This window comes from Triturus cristatus, chromosome 9, assembly GCF_964204655.1.
Source record: "Triturus cristatus chromosome 9, aTriCri1.1, whole genome shotgun sequence".
Lineage (NCBI taxonomy): Eukaryota > Metazoa > Chordata > Amphibia > Caudata > Salamandridae > Triturus > Triturus cristatus.
The window spans coordinates 466,640,847-466,667,019 of NC_140592.1; positions in this window are offsets into that span (position 1 = coordinate 466,640,847).

Genomic DNA, 26,173 nt, shown 5'->3' on the forward strand with positions numbered 1-26,173 from the left:
GAGGCAGAGAACCAGGTCAGCAGAGCTGCTTTAGAGCCAGAGAACCAGGTCAGCAGAGCTGCTCTAGAGCCATAGAAGCAGGTCAGCAGAGCTGCTTTAGAGGGAGAGAACCATGTCTGCAGAACTGCTTTGAAGCCATAGAACCGGGTCAGCAGAGCTGCTTTAGAGTCAGAGAACCAGGTCAGCAGAGCTGTTGTAGAGCCAGAGAACCAGATAGGCAGAGCTGCTCTGTAGCCTAAGAACTAGGTCAGCAGAGCTGCTTTAGAGGGAGAGAACCAGGTCAGCAGAGCTGCTTTAGAGCCAGAGAACTAGGTCAGCAGAGCTGCTCTAGCTGACACTGACAGACTGACACTGACTGACTGACACTGACTGATTGACACTGACTGACTGATTGACTGACACTGACACTGACTGACACTGATTGACTGAAACTGACTGACTAACAATGACTGACACTGATTTACAGACACTGTCTGACACAGATTGACTGACACTGACTGACACTGACTGACTGACACTGACTGATTGACACTGACTGACTGATTGACTGACACTGACACTGACTGACACTGATTGACTGAAACTGACTGACTGGCAATGACTGACACTGACTGACACTGACTGACACTGACTGACACTGATTGACTGACACTGACTGACTACTCTGTACTACTCTACAACTAACTCTCTACTACTCACTCTCACCTACTCTACTACTCTCTACTACTCACTCTCTACTACTCACTCTCTACTACTCACTCTCTACTACTCTCTACTACTCATTCTATACTACTCACTCTCTATTACTCACTCTCTACTACTCTCTACTACTCACTCTCTACTACTCTCTCTCTACTACTCACTCTCTACTACTCTACTATTCACTCTCTACTACTCACTCTCTACTACTCTCTACTACTCACTCTACTACTCTCTACTACTCTCTACCACTCACTCTCTACTACTCTACTACTCACTCTCTACTACTCTCTCTCTACTACTCACTCTCTACTACTCTACTACTCTCTACTACTCACTCGCTACTACTCTCTACTACTCACTCTCTTCTACTCACTCTACTACTCTCTACTACTCTCTCTCTACTACTCTCTACTACTACTCTATACTATTCACTCTCTACTACTCATTCTCTACTACTCTCTACTACTCACTCTACTACTCACTCTCTACTACTCTACTGCTCACTCTCTACTACTCTCTACTACTCTCTCTCTACTACTCACTCGCTACTACTCACTCTACTACTCTCTACTACTCACTCTCTACTACTCTCTCTCTACTACTCACTCTCTACTATTCACTCTCTACTACTCACTCTCTACTACTCACTCTCTACTACTCTCTACTACTCACTCTTCACTATTCACTCTCTACTACTTGCTCTCTACTACTCTCTACTACTCACTCTCTACTACTTACTCTTTACTACTCTACTACTCCCTACTACTCTCTCTATTACTCACTCTCTACTACTCACTCTCTACTACTCACTCTCTACTACTCTACTACTCTCTACTACTCTCTCTACTACTCACTCTCTGCTATTCTCTACTACTCACTCTACTACTCTCCACCACTCACTCTCTACTACTCTACTACTCACTCTCTACTACTCTCTCTCTACTACTCACTCTCTACTACTCACTCTACTACTCTCTACTACTCACTCTCTACTACTCTCTCTACTACTCTCTCTCTACTACTCACTCTCTACTACTCACTCTCTACTCACTCTCTACTACTCACTCTCTACTACTCTCTACTGCTCACTCTCTACTACTCTCTCTCTACCACTCACTCTCTACTACTCACTCTTCACTATTCACTCTCTACTACTTGCTCTCTACTAATCTCTACTACTCACTCTCTACTACTTACTCTTTACTACTCTACTACTCTCTACTACTCTCTCTATTACTCACTCTCTACTACTCACTCTCTACTACTCTACTACTCTCTACTACTCTCTCTACTACTCACTCTCTGCTATTCTCTAGTACTCACTCTACTACTCTCTACTACTCTCCACCACTCACTCTCTACTACTCTACTACTCACTCTCTACTACTCTCTCTCTACTACTCACTCTCTACTACTCACTCTACTACTCTCTACTACTCACTCTCTACTACTCTCTCTACTACTCTCTCTCTACTACTCACTCTCTGCTACTCACTCTCTACTCACTCTCTACTACTCACTCTCTACTGCTCACTCTCCACTACTCACTCTCTACCACTCACTCTCAACTACTCTCTACTACTCACTCTACTACTCACTCTCTACTACTCTACTACTCTCTCTTACTCTCCTACTCTCTCTACTACTCACTCTCTACTACTCTCTACTACTCAATCTCTACTACACACTCTCTACTACTTGCTCTCTACTACTCGCTCTCTACTACTCTCTAGTACTCACTCTACTACTCACTCTCTACTACTCACTCTCTACTACTCTACTGCTCTCTCTCTACTACTCACTCCCTACTACTCTCTACTACTCACTCTCTACTATTGTCTACTACTCACTCTCTACTACTCACTCTCTACTGCTCTCTACTACTCACTCTTCACTCTTCACTCTCTACTATTTGCTCTCTACTAATCTCTACTACTCACTCTCTACTACTTACTCTTTACTACTCTACTACTCTCTACTACTCTCTCTATTACTCACTCTCTACTACTCACTCTCTACTACTCTACTACTCTCTACTACTCTCTCTACTACTCACTCTCTGCTATTCTCTACTACTCACTCTACTACTCTCTACTACTCTCCACCACTCACTCTCTACTACTCTACTACTCACTCTCTACTACTCTCTCTCTACTACTCACTCTCTACTACTCACTCTACTACTCTCTACTACTCACTCTCTACTACTCTCTCTACTACTCTCTCTCTACTACTCACTCTCTGCTACTCACTCTCTACTCACTCTCTACTACTCACTCTCTACTACTCTCTACTGCTCACTCTCCACTACTCACTCTCTACCACTCACTCTCAACTACTCTCTACTACTCACTCTACTACTCACTCTCTACTACTCTACTACTCTCTCTTACTCTCTCCTACTCTCTCTACTACTCACTCTCTACTACTCTGTACTACTCAATCTCTACTACACACTCTCTACTACTTGCTCTCTACTACTCGCTCTCTACTACTCTCTGCTACTCACTCTCTACTCACTCTCTACTACTCACTCTCTACTACTCTCTACTGCTCACTCTCCACTACTCACTCTCTACCACTCACTCTCAACTACTCTCTACTACTCACTCTACTACTCACTCTCTACTACTCTACTACTCTCTCTTACTCTCTCCTACTCTCTCTACTACTCACTCTCTACTACTCTGTACTACTCAATCTCTACTACACACTCTCTACTACTTGCTCTCTACTACTCGCTCTCTACTACTCTCTGCTACTCACTCTCTACTCACTCTCTACTACTCACTCTCTACTACTCTCTACTGCTCACTCTCCACTACTCACTCTCTACCACTCACTCTCAACTACTCTCTACTACTCACTCTACTACTCACTCTCTACTACTCTACTGCTCTCTCTCTACTACTCACTCCCTACTACTCTCTACTACTCACTCTCTACTATTGTCTACTACTCACTCTCTACTACTCACTCTCTACTGCTCTCTACTACTCACTCTTCACTCTTCACTCTCTACTACTTGCTCTCTACTAATCTCTACTACTCACTCTCTACTACTTACTCTTTACTACTCTACTACTCTCTACTACTCTCTCTATTACTCACTCTCTACTACTCACTCTCTACTACTCTACTACTCTCTACTACTCTCTCTACTACTCACTCTCTGCTATTCTCTACTACTCACTCTACTACTCTCTACTACTCTCCACCACTCACTCTCTACTACTCTACTACTCACTCTCTACTACTCTCTCTCTACTACTCACTCTCTACTACTCACTCTACTACTCTCTACTACTCACTCTCTACTACTCTCTCTACTACTCTCTCTCTACTACTCACTCTCTGCTACTCACTCTCTACTCACTCTCTACTACTCACTCTCTACTACTCTCTACTGCTCACTCTCCACTACTCACTCTCTACCACTCACTCTCAACTACTCTCTACTACTCACTCTACTACTCACTCTCTACTACTCTACTACTCTCTCTTACTCTCTCCTACTCTCTCTACTACTCACTCTCTACTACTCTGTACTACTCAATCTCTACTACACACTCTCTACTACTTGCTCTCTACTACTCGCTCTCTACTACTCTCTAGTACTCACTCTACTACTCACTCTCTACTACTCTCTCTCTACTACTCTACTGCTCTCTCTCTACTACTCACTCCCTACTACTCTCTACTACTCACTCTCTACTATTCTCTACTACTCACTCTCTACTACTCTCTCTTTACTACTCTCTACTACTCACTCTCTAATACTCACTCTACTACTCACTTTACTACTCACTCTCTACTACTCACTCTCTACTACTCTACTACTCACTCTATACTACTCTCTCTCTACTACTCTCTACTACTCACTCTACTACTCACTCTCTAATACTCTCTAATACTCTCTGCTACTCACTCTCTACAACTCTCTACTACTCACTCTCTACTACTCACTCTCTACTACTCTGTACTACTCTCTACTACTCACACTACTACTCACTCTCTGCTACCCACTCTCTACTACTCACTCTCTAATACTCACTCTCTACTACTCACTGTACTACTTACGCTCTGCTACTCTTTCTACTACTCTCTACTACTCTCTACTACTCTCTACTACTCACTCTCTACTCTCTATTACTCACTCTCTACTCTCTACCTCTCTACCTCTCTCTCTACTACTCTCTACCTCTCTACCGCTCTATCTCTCTACCTCTACCTCTCTACATCTTCACCTCTACCTCTACACCTCCACCTCTCTACCTCTCTCTACCTCTCTCTACACGCACACATATGCACATATATATATGCATATACATGCATATGCATTTATATATGTATGTATATATATCACCAACACCACTCCCACCTCAAACTCCGAACACAGGGCGGGTGCTTACTCCATAGTGAGGGTGGGACCTCACTTTTGCTGCACAGCAACTTGAACACGGTTTGGAGCACTCGCAGGATCGTTTCTGGCTTTATTTGTTAACAGCAGACGCGTTTTGGCGTTCATCGCCTTCTCAATGCTGTGAAGCTTGTCCATGGTACACAGTGTATGATTGAACAGTTATACTGTGTCCACTTCTGCCATTGGTTGATACCGGGCCAATGGGGTGGCTCTGATGTTCCGTTAGACCCATGTCCAATTCATTGTATCGCCACTCCAATGGCCCCATGTCCTTCGCCACAGCCGCCTGATTTTACATGATGTTTTCCCAGTAGGTATCAGATAGTTAACTGGGTACCCCAAGTTTGAATAACTTGCGACTATGTATTCATACATATATAAACATATGTATTATCTGCATATCTATATAAATACAAATATAAATGCATGCATACATATACATATACATATATGCATACATATGCATGTTATGTACATGAAAGTTTGCACGACACTAATAAAAGCAAAGCTAAAAAGTCACCTAATTACAAACAGAATTGCTTTAACTTAAACGAGGGCGATACCTATTGCATTTTGAATGCTTGTTTAGTTTGGTTCCATCAAGAAGGCATTCAGATGTGTCACATGTTTGCCACACATTCTGAATGGTAGCACTCTAGTTGCTCATTAGATCACTGTAGTAAAGCTACTGCTCACCAGGGAAGTCTGCTGCTGGTATTCAAAGTGCATGTTTCAATCTGCATGTCAGAATGTTTTAATAAAATAGAAGAGGATTTGAGAAGTCAAAATGTGCCCTAATTTTTCTTTCTGCAGCACTAATCATAATTTCTATGGCAAAATGAACCCCCTCGTTTTGTTCCTTTGCAAATTAAATGTTTTAAGTGTTACCACTTTATTCCAATCAAGATGGCTTCAGGTGTGCCATACTTTTGTCATAAGTAAGACTGTTAGCGCTCTAGTTGTCCTTTAGAACACTCTTGGACATTCTGTCATTGGGCTATACTTGGGCTACATCTGGGTGATATTTGTGCTACATTTGGGCTCTTTTGTCTCTGGTGGCCATCTTGGGAGACTTATTTGTTATGAAGTTTCCTAATTTCCTCATTTACTACAGTCTCCTCAGTAGGAAATACTTTCAGGTTTTTTACTTTGATTCCATCATGAAGGCATTCAGATGTGTCACACATTTGCCATACAATTGAAATGTTAGCACTCTAGTTGCTTATTAGATCACTGTAGTAAAGCTACTGCTCACCAGGGAAGTCTGCTGCTGGTTTTGAAAGTGCATGTTTCAGTCTGCATGTCAGAATTTGTTAATGAAATTGAAGAGGATTTGAGAAGTCACTCAAAATGTGCCCTAATTTTTCTTTTTTCAGCACTAATCATAATTTCTATGGCAAAATGAACCTCCTCATTGTGTTCCTTTTAAATTAAACTAACCACTCTCTACTACTCACTCGCAACTACTCTCTGCTACTCACTCTACTACTCTCTAACACTCATTCTCTACTACTCTACTACTCACTCTCTACTACTCTCTCTCTACTTCTCCCTCTCTACTACTCGCTCTCTACTACTCTCTACTACTCTCTCTCCACTACTCACTCTCTACTACTCGCTCTCTACTACTCATTCCCTACTACTTACTCTCTACTACTCTCTCTACTTCTCACTCTCTACTACTCACTCTCTACTACTCACTCTCTATTTCTCTACTACTCTCTACTACTCTCTTTACTACTCACTCTCTACTACTCTCTACTACTCACTCTACTACTCTCTACCACTCTCTACCACTCACTCTTTACTAATCTACTACTCACTCTCTACTACTCTCTATTCTCTCTCTACTACTCACTCTCTACTACTCACTCTACTACTCTCTACTACTCACTCTACTACTCTCTCTCTACTACTCACACTCTACTACTCTCTACTACTCACTCTCTACTACTCACTCTCTACTACTCACTCTCCACTACTCACTCTCTACTACTCACTCACTACTACTGTCTACTACTCACTTTCCTACTCACTCTGTAATACTCTACTACTCTCTACTACTCTCTCTACTACTCACTCTCTACTACTCTCTCTACTACTCACTCTCTACTACTCCCTACTACTCACTCTCTACTACACACTCTCTACTACTTGCTCTCTACTACTCGCTCTCTACTACTCACTCTCTACTACTCCCTACTACTCACTCTACTACTCACTCTGTACCACTCACTCTCTACTACTCTATTATTCCCTACTACTCTCTCTACTACTCACTCTCTACTACTCACTCTCTACTACTCTCTACTACTCACTCTACTACTCACTCTGTACTAGTCTCTACTACTCACTCTCTACCACTCTCTCTCTACTACTCTCTACTACTCACTCTATTACGCACTCTCTACTACACTCTACTACTCTCTCTCTGCTACTCACTCTCTATTACTCACTCTCTACTACTCTCTACTACTCACTCTCTACTACTCACTCTCTACTACTCTCTACTACTCACTCTCTACTACTCTCTACTACTCACTCTATACTACTCTCTACTACTCTCTACTACTCACTCTCTATTACCCACTCTCTACTACTCTCTACTACTCACTCTCTACTACTCTCTCATGCCAAAATTCAATCACACACCCATGTACTCACCTATGCAGATATATACATACCACTTGACTTATTTATACACACACCACCTCCCTTATTTATATAGATACTAACACATACTTACTCTCTTATACAATCACTAACACAAGTACACATTCATGTATGTAGACATTTGCAATCACTCTCTCTCACATATAGTCAATTGTACACTCCAACACTCACATATACTGTCTAAAAACATATATAGTTACTCACATATATACAACTGAGACATCAATTTACTAATCAACACACCTGTACACAGTCAGCTACCCATACAGCCCTTCCGAGATGCACTTTTGAATCTATACAACAAGTAAATCAGCCATTCAGACATGTATGCACAGAGTCAGACACCACCCACCCACATAGACACTCAGACACCCATACAGATACTCATACAATCAATCAATAACCCATATAGACACTGATGTAGCTACTCACCAACCCATGCACCTGCTTACACACCAACTGAGAGATTAATATAGACATTAACACAGTTTAGTCACTAATCCATGCATTCAGTAACATACGTTCAATCAGTGACTTATACAGTCAGTCATGCATCTACTAAATAAACCATTCAGGCACTTCTACATCCACTCATTCTTCAATAGACCGTGGCATAGATATATATGAAAAATATTAAACTTTTACAGAAACACACATTCACTGGATGATGTCATCAGGGATGTCATGAGTGATGTCATTTGAGATGTCATCAGTGATATCATGAGTGTTGTCACTGACCATGTCATGTGTGATGTAATATGTGACGTCATCACCAGTGCATTGCGGGCACGCGAGTTATAGTTAGCTCAACTAAATATAACGGGCAAATTGCTCTGGTTTTATATGAGTCAAATGTCCAAGCAACTATAACGTCCCTGAAACCTATGGTTTTTTCAGTGAATTTCTAATGTTTTTTAAATGCTAATTTCTAACTATGACGTGCCTGAAATGTTACAAAATGATATGCATGTGTCTTTAATATACATATTAGGGCAAGAGATTATCTAAGATATTCATAAAAATAATGTATTTGTACTTATAATAAACTTATATTATTTTTAAACATATTTTCGCGAAGTCGGTGCGTGCATCATGAGTGCAGAGAATCAGGTCAGCAGAGCTGCTGTAGAGCCAGAGAAACCAGGTCAGCAGAGCCGTTGTAGAACCAGAGAACCAGGTCAGCAGAGCTGCTCTAGAGCCTAAGAAGCAGGTCAGCAGAGCTGCTCTAGAGCCAGATACCCAGGTCAGCAGACCTGTTCTAGAGGCCGAGAACCAGGTTAGCAGAGCTGCTGTAGAGCCAGAGAAACCAGGTCAGCAGAGCTGCTTTAGAGGGAGAGAACCAGGTCAGCAGAACTGCTTTAGAGCCAGAAAACCATTTCAGCAGAGCTGCTCTAGAGCCAGAGAACCAGGTCAGCAGAGCTGCTTTGGAGCCAGAGAACCAGGTCAGCAGAGCTCTTTAGAGGGAGAGAACCAGGTCAGCAGAGCTGCTTTAGAGCCAGAGAACCAGGTTAGCAGAGCTGTTCTAGAGTCAGAGAACCAGGTCAGTTGAGCTGCTTTAGAGCCAGAGAAGCAGGTCAGCAGAGCTGCTTTAGAGCCATAGAACCAGGTCAGCAGAGCTGCTTCAGAGGCAGAGAACCAGGTCAGCAGAGCTGCTCTAGAGGCAGAGAACCAGGTCAGCAGAGCTGCTTTAGAGCCAGAGAACCAGGTCAGCAGAGCTGCTCTAGAGCCATAGAAACCAGGTCAGCAGAGCTGCTTTAGAGGGAGAGAACCATGTCTGCAGAGCTGTTGTAGAGCCAGAGAACCAGATAAGCAGAGCTGCTCTGTAGCCTAAGCACTAGGTCAGCAGAGCTGCTCTAGAGCCAGAGAACCAGGTCAGCAGACCTGCTGTAGAGCCAGAGAAACTAGGTCAGCAGAGCTGCTTTAGAGGAAGAGAACCAGGTCAGCAGAGCTGCTTTAGAGCCGGAGAACTAGGTCAGCAGAGCTGCTCTAGCTGACACTGACAGACTGACACTGACTGACTGACACTGACGGATTTACACTGACTGACTGATTGACTGACACTGACACTGACTGACACTGATTGACTGAAACTGACTGACTGACAATGACTGACACTGACTGACTGACACTGACTGATTGACACTGACTGACTGATTGACTGAAACTGACTGACTGGCAATGACTGACACTGACTGACTGACACTGATTGACTGACACTGACTCACTACTCTGTACTACTCTACAACTCACTCTCTACTACTCACTCTCTACTACTCTACTACTCTCTACTACTCACTCTCTACTACTCACTCTCTACTACTCACTCTCTACTACTCTCTACTACTCATTCTATACTACTCACTCTCTACTACTCACTCTCTACTACTCTCTTCTACTCACTCTCTACTACTCTCTCTCTACTACTCACTCTCTACTACTCTCTACTATTCACTCTCTACTACTCACTCTCTACTACTCTCTACTACTCACTCTACTACTCTCTACTACTCTCTACCACTCACTCTCTACTACTCTACTACTCACTCTCTACTACTCTCTCTCTACTACTCACTCTCTACTACTCTACTACTCTCTACTACTCACTCGCTACTACTCTCTACTACTCACTCTCTTCTACTCACTCTCTACTACTCTCTACTACTCTCTCTCTACTACTGTCTACTACTACTCTATACTATTCACTCTCTACTACTCATTCTCTACTACTCTCTACTACTCTCTACCACTCACTCTCTACTACTCTACTGCTCACTCTCTACTACTCTCTACTACTCTCTCTCTACTACTCACTCGCTACTACTCACTCTACTACTCTCTACTACTCACTCTCTACTACTCTCTCTCTACTACTCACTCTCTACTACTCTCTACTACTCACTCTTCACTATTCACTCTCTACTACTTGCTCTCTACAACTCACTACTACTCACTCTCTACTACTTACTCTTTACTACTCTACTACTCTCTACTGCTCTATCTATTACTCACTCTCTACTACTCACTCTCTGCTACTCTACTACTCTCTACTACTCTCTCTACTACTCACTCTCTGCTATTCTCTACTACTCACTCAACTACTCTCTACTTCTCTCCACCACTCACTCTCTACTACTCTACAACTCACTCTCTACTACTCTCTCTCTACTACTCACTCTCTACTACTCACTCTACTACTCTCTACTACTCACTCTCTACTACTCTCTCTACTACTCTCTCTCTACTACTCACTCTCTACTACTCACTCTCTACTCACTCTCTACTACTCACTGTCTACTACTCTCTACTGCTCACTCTCTACTACTCTCTCTCTACCACTCACTCTCTACTACTCACTCTCTACTATTCACTCTCTACTACTCACTCTCTACTACTCACTCTCTACTATTCTCTACTACTCATTCTTCACTATTCACTCTCTACTACTTGCTCTCTACTACTCTCTACTACTCACTCTCTACTACTTACTCTTTACTACTCTACTACTCTCTACTACTCTCTCTATTACTCACTCTCTACTACTCACTCTCTACTACTCTACTACTCTCTACTACTCTCCACCACTCACTCTCTACTACTCTACTACTCACTCTCTACTACTCACTCTACTACTCTCTACTACTCACTCTCTACTACTCTCTCTACTACTCTCTCTCTACTACTCACTCTCTGCTACTCACTCTCTACTCACTCTCTACTACTCACTCTCTACTACTCTCTACTGCTCACTCTCCACTACTCACTCTCTACCACTCACTGTCAACTACTCCCTACTACTCACTCTACTACTTACTCTCTACTACTCTACTACTCTCTCTTACTCTCTCCTACTCTCTCTACTACTCACTCTCTACTACTCTCTACTACTCAATCTCTACTACACACTCTCTACTACTTCCTCTCTACTACTCGCTCTCTACTACTCTCTAGTACTCACTCTACTACTCACTCTCTACTACTCACTCTCTACTACTCTACTGCTCTCTCTCTACTACTCACTCCCTACTACTCTCTACTACTCACTCTCTACTATTCTCTACTACTCACTCTCTACTACTCTCTCTCTACTACTCTCTACTACTCACTCTACTACTCACTCTACTACTCACTCTCTACTACTCACTCTCTACTACTCTACTACTCACTCTATACTACTCTCTCTCTACTACTCTCTACTACTCACTCTCTACTACTCTCTAAAACTCTCTGCTACTCACTCTCTACAACGCTCTACTACTCACTCTCTACTACTCACTCCCTACTACTCTGTACTACTCACTCTCTACTACTCTCTACTACTCACTCTACTACTCACTCTCTACTAGTCACTCTCTACTACTCACTCTCTAATACTCACTCTCTACTACTCACTGTACTACTCACTCTCTGCTACTCTTTCTACTACTCTCTACTACTCTCTACTACTCACTCTCTACTCTCTATTACTCACTCTCTACTCTCTACCTCTCTCTCTACTACTCTCTACTTCTCTACCGCTCCATCTCTCTACCTCTACCTCTCTACATCTTCACCTCTACCTCTACACCTCCACCTCTCTACCTCTCTCTACCTCTCTACACGCACACATATGCACATATATATATGCATATATATGCATTTATATATGTATGTGTATATATATATGTATATTCATACATATATAAACATATGTATAATCTGCATATCTATATAAATACAAATATAAATGCATGAATACATATACATATACATATATGCATACATATGCATGTTATGTACATGAAAGTTTGCAAAACACTAATAAAAGCAAAGCTAAAAAGTCACCTAATTACAAACAGAATTGCTTTAACTTAAACGAGGGCGATACCTATTGCATTTTGAATGCTTGTTTAGTTTGGTTCCATCAAGAAGGCATTCAGATGTGTGACATATTTGCCACACATTCTGAATGGTAGCACTCTAGTTTCTCATTAGATCACTGTAGTAAAGCTACTGCTCACCAGGGAAGTCTGCTGCTGGTATTCAAAGTGCATGTTTCAATCTGCATGTCAGAATTTTTTAATACAATAGAAGAAGATTTGAGAAGTCAAAATGTGCCCTAATTTTTCTTTCTGCAGCACTAATCATAAGTTCTACGGCAAAATGAACCCCCTCGTTTTGTTCCTTTGCAAATTAAATGTTTTAAGTGTTACCACTTTATTCCAATCAAGATGGCTTCAGGTGTGCCATACTTTTGTCATAAGTAAGACTGTTAGCGCTCTAGTTGTCCTTTAGAACACTCTTGGACATTCTGTCATTGAGCTATACTTGGGCTACATCTGGGTGATATTTGTGCTACATTTGGGCTCTTTTGTCTCTGGTGGCCATCTTGGGAGACTTATTCGTTATGAAGTTTCCTAATTTCCTCATTTACTACAGTCTCCTCAGTAGGAAATACTTTCAGGTTTTTTACTTTGATTCCATCATGAAGGCATTCAGATGTGTCACACATTTGCCATACATTTGGAATGTTAGCACTCTAGTTGCTTATTAGAACACTGTAGTAAAGCTACTGCTCACCAGGGAAGTTGGCTGCTGGTATTGAAAGTGCATGTTTCAGTCTGCATGTCAGAATTTGTTAATGAAATTGAAGAGGATTTGAGAAGTCACTCAAAATGTGCCCTAATTTTTCTTTTTTCAGCACTAATCATAATTTCTATGGCAAAATGAACCTCCTCATTGTGTTCCTTTTAAATTAAACTACTCACTCTCTACTACTCACTCGCAACTACTCTCTGCTACTCACTCTACTACTCTCTAACACTCATTCTCTACTACTCTACTACTCACTCTCTACTACTCTCTCTCTACTTCTCCCTCTCTACTACTCGCTCTCTACTACTCTCTACTACTCACTCTCCACTACTCACTCTGTACTACTCGCTCTCTACTACTCATTCTCTACTACTCACTCTCTACTACTCTACTACTCTCTACTACTCTCTCTACTACTCACTCTCTACTACTCACTCTCTACTACTCACTCTCTACTTCTCTACTACTCATTACTACTCTCTTTACTACTCACTCTCCACTACTCTCTACTACTGACTCTACTACTCTCTACCACTCTCTACCACTCACTCTCTACTAATCTACTACTCACTCTCTACTACTCTCTACTCTCTCTCTCTACTACTCACTCTCTACTACTCACTCTACTACTCTCTACTACTCACTCTACTACTCTCTCTCTACTACTCACTCTCTACTACTCTCTACTACTCACTCTCTACTACTCACTCTCTACTACTCACTCTCCACTACTCACTCTCTACTACTCACTCACTACTACTCTCTACTACTCACTCGCAACTACTCTCTGCTACTCATTCTACTACTCTCTAACACTCATTATCTACTACTCTACTACTCACTCTCTACTACTCTCTCTCTACTTCTCCCTCTCTACTACTCGCTCTCTACTACTCTCTACTACTTACTCTCCACTACTCACTCTCTACTACTCGCTCTCTACTACTCATTCTCTACTACTCACTCTCTACTACTCTACTACTCTCTACTACTCTCTCTACTACTCACTCTCTACTACTCACTCTCTACTACTCACTCTCTACTTCTCTACTACTCACTACTACTCTCTTTACTACTCACTCTCTACTACTCTCTACTACTGACTCTACTACTCTCTACCACTCTCTACCACTCACTTTCTACTAATCTACTACTCACTCTCTACTACTCTCTACTCTCTCTCTACTACTCACTCTCTACTACTCACTCTACTACTCTCTACTACTCACTCTACTACTCTCTCTCTACTACTCACTCTCTACTACTCTCTACTACTCACTCTCCACTACTCACTCTCTACTACTCACTCACTACTACTCTCTACTACTCACTCTCTACTACTCTACTACTCCCTCTACTATTCACTCTCTACTACTCTCTCTATTACTCACTCTCTACTACTCTCTACTACTCACTCTCTACTACACACTCTCTACTACTTGCTCTCTACTACTCGCTCTCTACTACTCACTCTACTACTCACTCTCTACTACTCCCTACTACTCACTCTACTACTCACTCTTTACTGCTCTCTACTACTCACTCTCTACTACTCAACTACACTCTACTACTCACTCTGTACTACTCACTCTCTACTACTCTATTATTCCCTACTACTCTCTCTACTACTCACTCTCTACTACTCACTCTCTACTACTCTCTCTACTACTCACTCTCTACTACTCTCTCTGTACTAGTCTCTACTACTCACTCTCTACTACTCTCTCTCTACTACTCTCTACTACTCACTCTACTACTCTCTACTACTCACTCTCTACTACTCTCTCTACTACTCTCTCTCTACTACTCACTCTCTGCTACTCACTCTCTACTCACTCTCTACTACTCACTCTCTACTACTCTCTACTGCTCACTCTCCACTACTCACTCTCTACCACTCACTCTCAACTACTCCCTACTACTCACTCTACTACTTACTCTCTACTACTCTACTACTCTCTCTTACTCTCTCCTACTCTCTCTACTACTCACTCTCTACTACTCTCTACTACTCAATCTCTACTACACACTCTCTACTACTTCCTCTCTACTACTCGCTCTCTACTACTCTCTAGTACTCACTCTACTACTCACTCTCTACTACTCACTCTCTACTACTCTACTGCTCTCTCTCTACTACTCACTCCCTACTACTCTCTACTACTCACTCTCTACTATTCTCTACTACTCACTCTCTACTACTCTCTCTCTACTACTCTCTACTACTCACTCTACTACTCACTCTACTACTCACTCTCTACTACTCACTCTCTACTACTCTACTACTCACTCTATACTACTCTCTCTCTACTACTCTCTACTACTCACTCTCTACTACTCTCTAAAACTCTCTGCTACTCACTCTCTACAACGCTCTACTACTCACTCTCTACTACTCACTCCCTACTACTCTGTACTACTCACTCTCTACTACTCTCTACTACTCACTCTACTACTCACTCTCTACTAGTCACTCTCTACTACTCACTCTCTAATACTCACTCTCTACTACTCACTGTACTACTCACTCTCTGCTACTCTTTCTACTACTCTCTACTACTCTCTACTAATACTCTCTACTCTCTATTACTCACTCTCTACTCTCTACCTCTCTCTCTACTACTCTCTACCTCTCTACCGCTCCATCTCTCTACCTCTACCTCTCTACATCTTCACCTCTACCTCTACACCTCCACCTCTCTACCTCTCTCTACCTCTCTACACGCACACATATGCACATATATATATGCATATATATGCATTTATATATGTATGTGTATATATATATGTATATTCATACATATATAAACATATGTATAATCTGCATATCTATATAAATACAAATATAAATGCATGCATACATATACATATACATATATGCATACATATGCATGTTATGTACATGAAAGTTTGCAAAACACTAATAAAAGCAAAGCTAAAAATTCACCTAATTACAAACAGAATTGCTTTAACTTAAACGAGGGCGATACCTATTGCATTTTGAATGCTTGTTTAGTTTGGTTCCATCAAGAAGGCATTCAGATGTGTGACATATTTGCCACACATTCTGAATGGTAGCACTCTAGTTTCTCATTAGATCACTGTAGTAAAGCTACTGCTCACCAGGGAAGTCTGCTGCTGGTATTCAAAGTGCATGTTTCAATCTGCATGTCAGAATTTTTTAATACAATAGAAGAAGATTTGAGAAGTCAAAATGTGCCCTAATTTTTCTTTCTGCAGCACTAATCATAAGTTCTACGGCAAAATGAACCCCCTCGTTTTGTTCCTTTGCAAATTAAATGTTTTAAGTGTTACCACTTTATTCCAATCAAGATGGCTTCAGGTGTGCCATACTTTTGTCATAAGTAAGACTGTTAGCGCTCTAGTTGTCCTTTAGAACACTCTTGGACATTCTGTCATTGAGCTATACTTGGGCTACATCTGGGTGATATTTGTGCTACATTTGGGCTCTTTTGTCTCTGGTGGCCATCTTGGGAGACTTATTCGTTATGAAGTTTCCTAATTTCCTCATTTACTACAGTCTCCTCAGTAGGAAATACTTTCAGGTTTTTTACTTTGATTCCATCATGAAGGCATTCAGATGTGTCACACATTTGCCATACATTTGGAATGTTAGCACTCTAGTTGCTTATTAGAACACTGTAGTAAAGCTACTGCTCACCAGGGAAGTTGGCTGCTGGTATTGAAAGTGCATGTTTCAGTCTGCATGTCAGAATTTGTTAATGAAATTGAAGAGGATTTGAGAAGTCACTCAAAATGTGCCCTAATTTTTCTTTTTTCAGCACTAATCATAATTTCTATGGCAAAATGAACCTCCTCATTGTGTTCCTTTTAAATTAAACTACTCACTCTCTACTACTCACTCGCAACTACTCTCTGCTACTCACTCTACTACTCTCTAACACTCATTCTCTACTACTCTACTACTCACTCTCTACTACTCTCTCTCTACTTCTCCCTCTCTACTACTCGCTCTCTACTACTCTCTACTCTCTCTCTACTACTCACTCTCTACTACTCACTCTACTACTCTCTACTACTCACTCTACTACTCTCTCTCTACTACTCACTCTCTACTACTCTCTACTACTCACTCTCCACTACTCACTCTCTACTACTCACTCACTACTAATCTCTACTACTCACTCTCTACTACTCTACTACTCCCTCTACTATTCACTCTCTACTACTCTCTCTATTACTCACTCTCTACTACTCTCTACTACTCACTCTCTACTACACACTCTCTACTACTTGCTCTCTACTACTCGCTCTCTACTACTCACTCTACTACTCACTCTCTACTACTCCCTACTACTCACTCTACTACTCACTCTTTACTGCTCTCTACTACTCACTCTCTACTACTCAACTACACTCTACTACTCACTCTGTACTACTCACTCTCTACTACTCTATTATTCCCTACTACTCTCTCTACTACTCACTCTCTACTACTCACTCTCTACTACTCTCTCTACTACTCACTCTCTACTACTCTCTCTGTACTAGTCTCTACTACTCACTCTCTACTACTCTCTCTCTACTACTCTCTACTACTCACTCTACTACTCTCTACTACTCACTCTCTACTACTCTCTCTACTACTCTCTCTCTACTACTCACTCTCTGCTACTCACTCTCTACTCACTCTCTACTACTCACTCTCTACTACTCTCTACTGCTCACTCTCCACTACTCACTCTCTACCACTCACTCTCAACTACTCCCTACTACTCACTCTACTACTTACTCTCTACTACTCTACTACTCTCTCTTACTCTCTCCTACTCTCTCTACTACTCACTCTCTACTACTCTCTACTACTCAATCTCTACTACACACTCTCTACTACTTCCTCTCTACTACTCGCTCTCTACTACTCTCTAGTACTCACTCTACTACTCACTCTCTACTACTCACTCTCTACTACTCTACTGCTCTCTCTCTACTACTCACTCCCTACTACTCTCTACTACTCACTCTCTACTATTCTCTACTACTCACTCTCTACTACTCTCTCTCTACTACTCTCTACTACTCACTCTACTACTCACTCTACTACTCACTCTCTACTACTCACTCTCTACTACTCTACTACTCACTCTATACTACTCTCTCTCTACTACTCTCTACTACTCACTCTCTACTACTCTCTAAAACTCTCTGCTACTCACTCTCTACAACGCTCTACTACTCACTCTCTACTACTCACTCCCTACTACTCTGTACTACTCACTCTCTACTACTCTCTACTACTCACTCTACTACTCACTCTCTACTAGTCACTCTCTACTACTCACTCTCTAATACTCACTCTCTACTACTCACTGTACTACTCACTCTCTGCTACTCTTTCTACTACTCTCTACTACTCTCTACTACTCACTCTCTACTCTCTATTACTCACTCTCTACTCTCTACCTCTCTCTCTACTACTCTCTACCTCTCTACCGCTCCATCTCTCTACCTCTACCTCTCTACATCTTCACCTCTACCTCTACACCTCCACCTCTCTACCTCTCTCTACCTCTCTACACGCACACATATGCACATATATATATGCATATATATGCATTTATATATGTATGTGTATATATATATGTATATTCATACATATATAAACATATGTATAATCTGCATATCTATATAAATACAAATATAAATGCATGCATACATATACATATACATATATGCATACATATGCATGTTATGTACATGAAAGTTTGCAAAACACTAATAAAAGCAAAGCTAAAAAGTCACCTAATTACAAACAGAATTGCTTTAACTTAAACGAGGGCGATACCTATTGCATTTTGAATGCTTGTTTAGTTTGGTTCCATCAAGAAGGCATTCAGATGTGTGACATATTTGCCACACATTCTGAATGGTAGCACTCTAGTTTCTCATTAGATCACTGTAGTAAAGCTACTGCTCACCAGGGAAGTCTGCTGCTGGTATTCAAAGTGCATGTTTCAATCTGCATGTCAGAATTTTTTAATACAATAGAAGAAGATTTGAGAAGTCAAAATGTGCCCTAATTTTTCTTTCTGCAGCACTAATCATAAGTTCTACGGCAAAATGAACCCCCTCGTTTTGTTCCTTTGCAAATTAAATGTTTTAAGTGTTACCACTTTATTCCAATCAAGATGGCTTCAGGTGTGCCATACTTTTGTCATAAGTAAGACTGTTAGCGCTCTAGTTGTCCTTTAGAACACTCTTGGACATTCTGTCATTGAGCTATACTTGGGCTACATCTGGGTGATATTTGTGCTACATTTGGGCTCTTTTGTCTCTGGTGGCCATCTTGGGAGACTTATTCGTTATGAAGTTTCCTAATTTCCTCATTTACTACAGTCTCCTCAGTAGGAAATACTTTCAGGTTTTTTACTTTGATTCCATCATGAAGGCATTCAGATGTGTCACACATTTGCCATACATTTGGAATGTTAGCACTCTAGTTGCTTATTAGAACACTGTAGTAAAGCTACTGCTCACCAGGGAAGTTGGCTGCTGGTATTGAAAGTGCATGTTTCAGTCTGCATGTCAGAATTTGTTAATGAAATTGAAGAGGATTTGAGAAGTCACTCAAAATGTGCCCTAATTTTTCTTTTTTCAGCACTAATCATAATTTCTATGGCAAAATGAACCTCCTCATTGTGTTCCTTTTAAATTAAACTACTCACTCTCTACTACTCACTCGCAACTACTCTCTGCTACTCACTCTACTACTCTCTAACACTCATTCTCTACTACTCTACTACTCACTCTCTACTACTCTCTCTCTACTTCTCCCTCTCTACTACTCGCTCTCTACTACTCTCTACTACTCACTCTCCACTACTCACTCTGTACTACTCGCTCTCTACTACTCATTCTCTACTACTCACTCTCTACTACTCTACTACTCTCTACTACTCTCTCTACTACTCACTCTCTACTACTCACTCTCTACTACTCACTCTCTACTTCTCTACTACTCATTATTACTGTCATGCCCCGCGGTCACGTCTGGAGAGGCAGAAGGTATTTAAGGAGCATCGAGGGCTTCTAACGCTGCTTAGCGTTCTAGCTGTTAGCCCGTTTCCGTCCCGTTGTTGTGTTGCCTGACTTCCTGTTTGGTAGCGTTTCCTGTTTCCGGTTCAGAGTTCGTTGTTGCCGCGGACTGTTCAAGCTCCGCGCTGTTCCTTGTGCGGCAGTGATTGCATTTCCCGGAGTTGTCGGATGACATCCTCGATAGTCGCACGCTGATTCACTTTTCCCTGCTGAGGTCGCCCACGGTCCCGAAGCCTCTGTCAAGTAAGGCCTCGGTGTTAGTAGCGCGGTGCTACTCACGGGGCGGTTCCCTTCTCTGTTGTGAACTTCTTGTGTTGGCATTACCCGAATCCTGCGTTTAAGGATTCTCTCTGTCTCTTCTGGCCAGAGCATATTATTTTCTCATTAAGTATCTCATTACCCTCCCATTAGGCGGGAGAAGCTGGCGTGGACCCTTGGGGTGTATCATAGGTTACAGTGGTATCCATCATCGAACACGGTAACCATTGGTCATTGCATGAGTATATTTGGGAGAAAGTAGTTCGTGCATATCTCTTACCTTTGTTTCCGCTCATACTCCCCTGCAGCTCTTCGTTGTCACATTCATCTCCACTTATCAGTGAACACCCAAGGAGACTAGCATCCCGCCGATGCACACTCATTAGAAGATAGGGGTAAGAGCCACCATCACATTTATAGATTTTTGGTCCAAGAAGGTGGTGAACGTGGTTATAATCTTTGCATATTCACATAGGGGTCTTGACATCTACATTAGAATACATACGGAGAATCCCCAAAGGTCAAGAACAGCATGGTATGTGTATCTTCGTTCACATAAGGTTAAATAGAAAGAGGGGAGATTTATGCACATTAACGAAGTGTCTTGTCTTACAGCTGTGAAGTTCTGCCTGCTATCTAGAAAGTGGTGTGCTGCAAGATCTACCTTTTTCCCCCGCCTACCCTTGTTTTGTTTCCCTGTTTTCCCTAGCGTCCCTCCTGACTCTAGTGTCTGATAGAGCGGAAGGGGCGTGGGGGACGACAGTGGACTTCTCTTCAGGATTCCTGGCGCTCCTGCGGAACAAAACCATTGATCCTTACAATTACTCTCTTTACTACTCACTCTCCACTACTCTCTACTACTGACTCTACTACTCTCTACCACTCTCTACCACTCACTCTCTACTAATCTACTACTCACTCTCTACTACTCTCTACTCTCTCTCTCTACTACTCACTCTCTACTACTCACTCTACTACTCTCTACTACTCACTCTACTACTCTCTCTCTACTACTCACTCTCTACTACTCTCTACTACTCACTCTCTACTACTCACTCTCTACTACTCACTCTCCACTACTCACTCTCTACTACTCACTCACTACTACTCTCTACTACTCACTCGCAACTACTCTCTGCTACTCATTCTACTACTCTCTAACACTCATTATCTACTACTCTACTACTCACTCTCTACTACTCTCTCTCTACTTCTCCCTCTCTACTACTCGCTCTCTACTACTCTCTACTACTTACTCTCCACTACTCACTCTCTACTACTCGCTCTCTACTACTCATTCTCTACTACTCACTCTCTACTACTCTACTACTCTCTACTACTCTCTCTACTACTCACTCTCTACTACTCACTCTCTACTACTCACTCTCTACTTCTCTACTACTCACTACTACTCTCTTTACTACTCACTCTCTACTACTCTCTACTACTGACTCTACTACTCTCTACCACTCTCTACCACTCACTTTCTACTAATCTACTACTCACTCTCTACTACTCTCTACTCTCTCTCTACTACTCACTCTCTACTACTCACTCTACTACTCTCTACTACTCACTCTACTACTCTCTCTCTACTACTCACTCTCTACTACTCTCTACTACTCACTCTCCACTACTCACTCTCTACTACTCACTCACTACTACTCTCTACTACTCACTCTCTACTACTCTACTACTCCCTCTACTATTCACTCTCTACTACTCTCTCTATTACTCACTCTCTACTACTCTCTACTACTCACTCTCTACTACACACTCTCTACTACTTGCTCTCTACTACTCGCTCTCTACTACTCACTCTACTACTCACTCTCTACTACTCCCTACTACTCACTCTACTACTCACTCTTTACTGCTCTCTACTACTCACTCTCTACTACTCAACTACACTCTACTACTCACTCTGTACTACTCACTCTCTACTACTCTATTATTCCCTACTACTCTCTCTACTACTCACTCTCTACTACTCACTCTCTACTACTCTCTCTACTACTCACTCTCTACTACTCTCTCTGTACTAGTCTCTACTACTCACTCTCTACTACTCTCTCTCTACTACTCTCTACTACTCACTCTACTACTCACTCTCTACTACGCTCTACTACTCTCTTTCTGCTACTCACTCTCTATTACTCACTCTCTACTACTCACTCTCTACTACTCTCTACTACTCACTCTACTACTCATTCTATACTACTCTCTCCTACTCTCTACTACTCACTCTCTATTACCCACTCTCTACTTCTCTCTACTACTCACTCTTTACTACTCTCTACTACTCACTCTCCACTACTCACTCTCTACTACTCATTCTACTACTCACTCTCTGCTACTCTCTCTACTACTCTCTACTACTCACTCTCTACTCTCTATTACTCTTCCTCGACTCTCTTCCTCTCTACCTCTCTCTACCTCTCTCTCTACTACTCTCTATCTCTCTACCTCTACCTCTCTACCTAAACCATTGAAATTCCTCCATTATAGTTAGTTCTACTAACTGTAATTCGCGCGCCTGCAATCCACTGCTGATAATGTCACATATTACATCATTCATGACATGGTCAGTGACATCTCAAATGACATCACTGATGACATCACTGATGACATCATCTAGTAAATGTGGTTTGGTTCGATATTATATATTTTGCAATCTGTATTGAAGACTGACTGGATGTATAAGTGTCTGGATGGAGGATTTAGTAGCACTGTGATTGACTGTGTAAGTGACTAATTTAAAGTGTCTCACTAAATATATGGGATAGTGATTAAACTGTGTGAATATCTGTTTCACTTTATCTCTTGTTGTGTAAACTACTACATAGGTTGGTTACTAGCTATGTAAAGTCTATATTAGTATTAATTATTTAAGTGAGTATTTGTATAGGATAGTGAATGTGTGTGTGGTTGGATGGGAGGTGTGTGACTGTCCAAAGATGTATAAATAGTTGATTTAGTAGGTATATGAGTTAAGACTGCACGTGGAAACACTTGTTTGGGTGAGTGAATCTCTTTATGGGTGTGGTGATGAGTAAATATATTTCTCAAGGATACATGTCTAACAAAGTAGAAATATAAAAGGCATTGTATGTGACAGTTGTTGTTTATAAATAAGTATACTTAAAACTCAGTGATTGTATGAGTGACTGTATTGAAAGCTGTATACTTGTAATAGTGATTTTATAACACACTAAGTATGAGTTACTATCTATATGAATAAATGAAGTGGTGTTTGTATAAGTGCGTAGCTTAGTAAATGTAAGTATGATCAATTGTTTGCATAAATGAGTAGGATGACTGCATAAGTGAATAGGATGTGTGCTGGTGTGTAATGTCGATGTAGGTGCATAAGTATGCTTAATAATGTTCTATTGATCTTTGTTAGCATGTATGAGTGAATCTATAGGTAAGTGTTTAGATGTGTGTGTAGATGTAGGAATCACTGAGTGGGTTTTTAGAAACTTGTATTGGTGTGTCAATGGTTTCAAATATGCTACTTCATATTTTATAATGAGTGTTGAAAAGTTATACTAGTGTATGATGAGGTGTATCAGATTGTCACGTGGATGATGTCATCAGTGATGTCATCAGTGATGACATTTAAGATGTCATCAGTGATGTCATGTCATGAATGATTTAATATGTGACATCATCAGCAGTGAATTGTGGGCGCGCGAGTTATAGTTAGTAGAACTAACTATAACGGAGGAATTTCAATGGTTTTGTACGAGTGAAATGTCCTGCTAACTATAACACCCCTGAAACCTATGGTTTTTTCAGTGAATTTCTAAGGTTTTTTAAATGCTAATTCCTAACAATAACATGTCGAAAACCTATGGTTTTTTCAGTGAATTTCAAGTGAATTTCAAAGGTTTTTTAAATGCTAATTCCTAACTATAACATGTCTGAAACCTATGTTTTTTTCAGTGAATTTCAAAGGTTTTGTAAATGACAATTTTTAAATGTATTCATTGGTATATTTATTTTATTTGATACTGATTTACTACATTTTTTTAAACTATTTATTTTAGATATTTTTTTATATAAATTACATTATAATTACATTATACATTACAAAATATACTTTCTCAGAATGAATTACTTAGTTTAAATACTTTGCAAATAGGCAATAGACTTTTAAGTACAGTAGTTACAGTTGTTGCAATGCCCAACACAATTTCAGACACAATGCAACATTGAGCTCAATGTGAATTTCTAGTTAAATGGAATTAGTTACTTTATGGATTACTTTTCTAACCAAAGGACTGGATCCTAGATTCAGCCCTGGGACATCTTCTGTAAACAGTTGAGTAAAAGAGTTTTGGTTACACTAATGATTTTTAAGGAATATTATTGTATTTTAAAAGTTGACACAAAAACATTTTCACATAGAATCACCAATGTTATCCTATGGGAGGAAATTCACTTAGCAGGTAAATAGTGTTATCGTTACTTTTTCTTACTCAGTGGTGGATCCTGGATCTAGCACTGGTGCATCTCCTGTAAACAGTTGAAAGAATGTGTTTAAGTCATACAGGCGATTTTTTAGGAATATTTTTAGTTTGTGAAAATAGACACTTAGAAACTTTTGTGGTGAAAACCAAACAATGGATTCCTATGGAAGGAAATACAAGTTACTGGTAAGTATGCTTAGAATTACTTTTCAGGATCAGTGCTGGGCTAAAAGATGCAGCACTGGGTTCTCTTCTAATAACAGGTGAGTAAATCGGAGTTCGTTGTTTGGATGATTTTAGGTGAATATTTAAAAGTTCCAAAACTCCACACTTAGAAGAATTTCCAAGTGAAACCAGTCAATGTTAGCCTATGGAAGGATATTCAAGTTACAGGTAAGTATGGTTAGAATTACTTTTCAGGATCAGTACCGGGCTCAAAGATGCAGCACTGAGGTCTCTCCTGATGACAGGTGAGTAAATCGGAATTCGTAGTACATCCAGAAAGCGCCACAGAGCTGCGTAGCAGAGAGATGTAAAAAGGGGCACGGCCTGCACCACCTCTCTGCAACGCAGCGCAGTGGCGCTTCCTGGAAGCACCTGGTGGGCTACTTGGCCCCCATGGTCCCTCAGGTTGAAGTGGAATTTTTTCCCCAACTTAAAACGTGCCACAGGGCGTGTTTGCACACATCACGTCAGGCCCGTCCCCTCCATTCACCACTGTGTAAACGCGCCCTGTCACCGTTCTAAATTGAGAGATTATGTCCCCTTCAATCCTAAGGGTCCCTAGGGTCAAACTAGCCCACTAGGTACCTCCAGCAAGCGCCACAGAGCTGCATTGCAGAGAGGTGTAAAAAGGGGCGTGGCCTCTGAACACTTGTCTGCAACGCAGCTCCCTGGCGCATACTGGAGATACCTGTTGGGCTATTTGGCCCTCAGGGACCCTCAGTATTGAAAGATAGTTAATTCCCCAACTTAAAATGCGCCACAGGGCGCG